This window comes from Falco punctatus, assembly GCF_963210335.1.
Source record: "Falco punctatus genome assembly, chromosome: 15".
Taxonomy (NCBI): domain Eukaryota; kingdom Metazoa; phylum Chordata; class Aves; order Falconiformes; family Falconidae; genus Falco; species Falco punctatus.
The window spans coordinates 13,909,988-13,916,396 of NC_137595.1; positions in this window are offsets into that span (position 1 = coordinate 13,909,988).

The following is a 6,409-nucleotide window of genomic DNA, read 5'->3' on the forward strand; positions in this document are numbered from 1 at the left end:
TTCTATGCACTATGTCCTGTTTCTATTGATGTTCAGTCTTGTACTTTGATGTCTTCAGTGTATTTTCATCTGCTATTCTTCAAAAGCCATTATGAACAGATAGTATCCCTGTATGAATGTTCATTCAATCTGCCATGATGGTGTCTGCTTAGTACTAGACAAATTGTTTTGCTAGCAAAGTTTTTGGTTTGACATTGGCAGTCACATTAATTTGGGTGCCAACATTTCACAAAGCAGTTTGTTAATGCCTTGTATCAAGTAGCTTTTTTTATATTTTTTTTTTCAATATTGCTAAGTAGTCCTATGTTTCACGGATTACACACACCCCTTAACCTTTAACCTGTCAGTCAGGATTTCCTATTGCTCTACCCTACATACAGTAATGACGAAAAGAAGTTTCTAGGATGCAGAGAATTCTATGTCAATAGATTCAAAAATAGACAGGATGAAGATGTTGTTTTCTGTCAATGATTTAGCTCCTCTGGAACTTAAAAATCAAAATTATCATAATTTTCCCAAAGATAAATAATGCCGCTAACTAAATAAAAGGATTACACTACCGAGTAAACACAAGCCAACATCACCTTCCAATATTTCACCAGATGGCCTGAGACATCTTCCAAGCTGGTAACTAAAACTTTAATTTGTTTGTACGTCATAGGTAGGTAGAAAGGGACAAGTACTTGTTCGGTGTGCATTCCAATGATTACAGGATTCTAGTGGTTGGCCCTGGGCACTCACAGGTAACTAGCTACCCGTGGTGGTGTGATCCCCATCCCTCCCCTTTTCTGCTTAAGCAGTAGCCACCAGTGGTGGCCATGATGGCTGCATTTGGACTCTGAGGAGACAAATAACAACACAATAGCTAAAGGCCATAAATCTTGCTCAGTAGCTGAGGGCTAGTTGAGCACGTACAAACCAAAATATGGCTGGTATGCAAATACGTCAATCATCTTACTCCATAAACAATGGAGAGCCAAGGGCCCGTTGAGCAATCCTGCAGAGCACTGGGCTGCACGCCAGGATCTCCCCTTCGGCAGGAACACCTCTCAAGGTTACTCCTCAAGGTTGGGAGAATCCTCATCATGTCAGATACTCAGTAAGTGAATTGGGAATAAGAGCGCTGAAACTTTGAAATCTTGGCTAAGTGACATGAAGGATTGACTGCACGTGTGTAATCCTTTAGACATAAACCACTGACCAAGTCTGGACCCAGTCACACATGAACTGCCCTCTGAGAAGGATTCAGAATGCAAGGGGGTCCTTTCTGAACCTCATGACTCCACAGGATGGTCTCCCTGACAGGTTTGTCTGACCCTATTCTCTACACAGTAAATACTCTGTACCTTGCCATCGAATCTTGTTAAACCACTGTCACATTTACCATTGAGCTTTGTTAACTCACTACTTTATATCGGTAAAATATATTCTCACTTCTCCCGTGGGAGTGAAGTGCATCTGTGACACTACCCAATGGAAGATGTTAGGCTTGGTAAACTTGGGAGTTTAGGCCAGCTGTTTCTGGCTCTATTTTGTTGTGGTCTTGATTTTTTAACTATGGTTATAAATGCACTTAAAAAAATTAAAAATAACTGCAATGAACCCATCCAAATATTGTGTTGGTCAGTCTGTTATTAAAATGAGCTTTCTGTATTTGCATACTACAAATGGCACAGTGCTGCAGAGACCCTTTTCTGTATAACACAATGCAGAAACATTGTGTACACATAATATGCACTTTTTTAAGTAAAAATTTCCATGAATCTGTATAGCTGAAATGAAACAGTCTGCACAATTCAAAACTTTTGTTTTATCAGTGCTGATCTATACATATATATACATATACATAGAACACTCTTTGCCAAAACATAACATTAAATGATTTTCAAAGAAGCAATCTTGATTGTTGCAGTCTTTTCATCTATTCTAGTTAAGGAAACTGAAAACCTTGGAAAAGCCAGAGACTTTCTGAGTTATTTTTAATCTTTTCCCCCTACATTTTAGTTCAAAAACATGGCCTTCATTGACTAGTAATTAAAAAAGGAAGAAGCAGAGATCTGAAAGTGCTGATACTCATCTGCAGTAAGTACTGCTAACCTCTGGCTACCTTCCTATATTTACTTTTTGAGAGACTTTTAAAACCTTCCTTTCCATGGAAAATTACAAATTTTCCAAATTTTTTTAGAGGAACAGAGCAGACATAAAGTTTAGGGAGGGGAAAATTCACAAGATTAATTTTAGAAATACCTAGAAATTTCGTTTTAAAGGGTTCTCAGACACAGTGATGCCACTGAAGTCAGTAATGAAACCATTATCATGCTACTCAATAAACCCATGATAAGCTCACAACCCAAATACTGTGGGTCGTTCTATCCCTCTTTCTTCCTTTAGTGAAGGGAAACCTCAGAATGGAAAAAACTACAGAAAACAGGAAAGGATGATTAAAGTTACGAAAACCCTAAACATATCTGGAAAATGCTCCAGCCATGATTACTTAAGCTTCTGGATAATTCTCTGATGTACTGAAAAAACACACTGACATATACTGGGCAAAGAGGTGCTGCTGCTGACAGACAAATACTCTGAAACTTTCAAAATATGTTGCTATCTAGTTATACTTGGTAACAGAAAATGAGATAAGCTTTGAGTCAAATCTAAATGTGAGACTAGCAGAGCTATAATTATCTTATTTGTATAATAACAACACAGATTTAAGAAGCAATCACCTTTATGTTGATAAGAACTGTAGAGCAACAAGGAACTAAATAAAGGGAAGTTGTACTATGGTACATTTAATATGTCAGTTAAAGTATTAATATCTTTTTCTGGGCAAGAAAGCAAAGTATCCATCAAAGTACGGTGGCAGGTGGTTACTGTACATGCCAATATCTACCTTCTCTAAGGAAAATGTTGCATCTAACACAAGCCTGTCTTCCTTACAAACTATGCCCAGACTTTTTACAAAATAAATAGGAACGTTGTAATGCAGGGGAATAACAGGGATGAAGAAAACAGATGTTATGAATCAGATCCTCAGTTTGAATAAATGAACACATTTAATAAAGCCAAGACGTAATCTGTAAGCCATTTAATAATCATGTCTGTAGATGAAAGGTATTTCTCCATGAAGCTCCTGAACTCCAACAAGCAGGGAGAGCTACACAGAGAGACACCCAGACGAGTCTCGACCAGAGCTCAAGGCCTCACTGGTGGCCAGGACAGCCTGCAGCCTGGCTGAGCACCTCAGCCCTTCCCCCACACTGCTTCCCAGGGCTCTGGGCTACCTTCCAAAGGCTGTGCTTGCAGCAGACCAACGCAGCACTTCTCCTGGAGGTAAACTCAGCATCTCTAACTCAATGATGTAACTTAATTAGAAGACTTGAGCATCCGAGCTGTTTGACCCTAATGAGATACTTTTCAGGACTTTTGCAACTACGTAGATAAACAACCTCTTTCAAAGATTTGAGGGCTTTCAGCCCTCCTATGGACCCCTTTCTCTTTTGCCTGTAACCAAAGTGACAGGAAAAAAAAGGACAAAGTATTTTTGTTTGCTCTTGGACCTGGAAGATTTTTCTGTCATTCTGTCCTTTTATTCATTTGTGGTAACCTTCACAATTCACTTACGAGTGACACTAATGGAGCATCCTTCTGGAAATAAAATCATTAATTTAAGAAAATTCATCATTGTAATGTGAGATACAATGTCACTGGTTCTCACTCTAAGTGTCTGCAGATGTTCCAGATTAGCAATACCATAATGTTTATCTGTTCTTCAAACAGAGAAACTATAGGAAAAGAATATAGTACATACTTTTAATCAACCATGCCATTTTTGTCTGATGGTGTATTTATTTTAACTGTCAAATTACGATATCTGTCAAAACATACCGCCTTCTTTCTATCACCATATGCCAAGTTAAATCTTCACATTCTCACTCGGATGTCATGACTGCTTCAGCATTTTGTACTGCATATTTCTCAAGTGTAGAACAATCTTTAAAGTAATACGTTCCCTTACCAATAATGAGAAATATGGCATCTATCATATTTACTAATTTCCATGTCAACTATTCTGTGTCATTATGATTATAGCAGAAAATGGTCTGTTTGCCTAGAGTTAAATGCCGTAAATATAAATGTACCTGCCATAAACGTAAAGGACAAGACTTAAAGAGCGCAAGGGGGCAACGTACCACCTAATTAAATGGGAAGTTTAACTCTTATTTTTAGGATCTGACAGAACAACACAGAAGCCTGTGCCTCATTTTAACTAATGAAAAGTCTGCTCCAAAATTTGTAATTTAAGTGACAACTTTTTGTCTTTTATTGTTACCTCTAAATCATTGGGTCTAAATGCAAACTGGGTGCTTAACTGCTCTCTTCAACACCAAAAACAACTCCTTCCCCTGTTAGTAGGTTTGAACTGCTCTTGGAGAACTTAAAACAAAATACAGTTTATGACCACTATAGTTGATGTGAAAAAAACATTAAAAATCTAAATGTCAAAGAAATGTTTTTTAAAAAAAATCCTTCCTTGAGTTCAGAGCTGACCAGGAGCTATATGAAAAGAAGTAGTTTACAAGAATATATTTTTTTTCAATTACCCAAAACCAAAGTAATTGGAAAAACAATAAATCTTGATGAACAATTTACTGATATACCATTAATTAGGTCTGGGCTCTGGAGTCCACAACTGAGGTGTCACCTATCCCAGGTTTGGGAACTCCAGAGGAATCCTGTTCCAGCATGCCTCCAGGTTGGAAACTTGACAGTTCAGGAATCCCAGTTTACATTAGGATACGCTCACTTGAGTATCTGTTAATCAGAATACAGTATTAGAAGGTCTAGCATAAATTTTTAGTGTTTATTTCTCAGGGGAAACTTGTCTTCGCAGTACATGAATAATCCCATACAGAATTTGCACACGCTGATAACTAGTAACAGAATAATGCAGTTTGGGATTCTGACCTTAGACAGTATACGCAAATTGCCAGCAGCAAAGGCAGCTGATCTGCCTGACTTGGAAACGTAACAGATAAGAAGCACTCAAACATGTATCATGCCTCTGTGAGACGACAACAAGCTATTAAACTACTACAGCTGTTCACCTCTTAGCTCCAACTGCGTTCAACAACACTACAAGTATTTAAAGGAGTCTATCTGTTCAGATGTTTAAGAAATGGCAAACACAATCTGTTTAAGTTTCCATATCTCCTTTGTTTCTGGTGCCTTATTATCTTCCAAAAGCCAAAAGAGACATCACACACATGCAGCATGGCCTTCAAATTCTTTAAATCTATTATGGTAAAATACTGATTATTTTTTTTTTGTCCTGTCTATATAAAATTAATTTGATAAATAAATAACATTAAACTTTCACTTGAATCTTCATAGTTTAGAAAAACACTACTTAAGAATAAAATACATTAATAATAGAATTGTCTGCCTTCAGCTTTTTTGGCCCTCAAATGATGATGAAAGGGTTTTGAAAAGTAGCTAGTTTGCCTAGAATCCTGCATTCCCAATCCTGTTCAGAGACCATGACTGTTAAATATCTCATTCACAATACTTTTGTATAGAAGGTCTCGGTTTTAAAACAACTCCCAAAATGGTAAACCAGGCATGACTACAATTTGTAAAAATTCACAGGATAAAGAAGCTAATAGATTGAGGTGTTAAAAAAAATAAATAAACCCCTATTTACTTAAAAAGATAGCTTAAGTAAAGAAAACTTCAACAATTAAAGTTCATCCAAGCCAGTAAAGGAGCTCAGCAAAAAATTAGATGCTAAATAAGCCAATAGAAGTGAAATCGTTTTTATATCAAATCCATAGTCACCTGGAGTGTTTTTAACCAGCAGGACTATGACTTCTTTATGACAGTTGGAAACTGAATCATAAGTCCATGCAACTTTTTATCATATCTGCTTTACACTTTTTTCAAGTTAAGTTCTAGTCCATGTTCACAAAGTATCCTCTCCTGAAATGCCCTCAATTCAGTAGCTGCAGTCTTGATTAGGTAATGCTCCTAAAAGCTAGGATTATTTATGTTCTATACTTCTGGGCTGTTTTTTGGAGATATTATTGAAGAGGATTTTTTTTGTTAAAAAAAATGCAGTTTTAAAATTAGAAACTTTTCACTTACCAATTTTCTTTTTAATGTTACAAATTTCTGTGCCATAGTTTTAATAGTAATAGGAGAACATCAATTTCCAGCAGCTCACGGTATATTCTCCCTGTAGCTGCAGATTAAAAGAATCAGAAAGGAGAAGTTCAGCACAGCCCCTAAGTCAGCTGGCCATAACAACTTTGTGAAGTGTTCTAATTTGGACTTAAAATACTACTCAGCTATTTAAAATTCTAAAAGATTATGATTTCATATGCATAGTATTTTATAAATAACCTCAGTT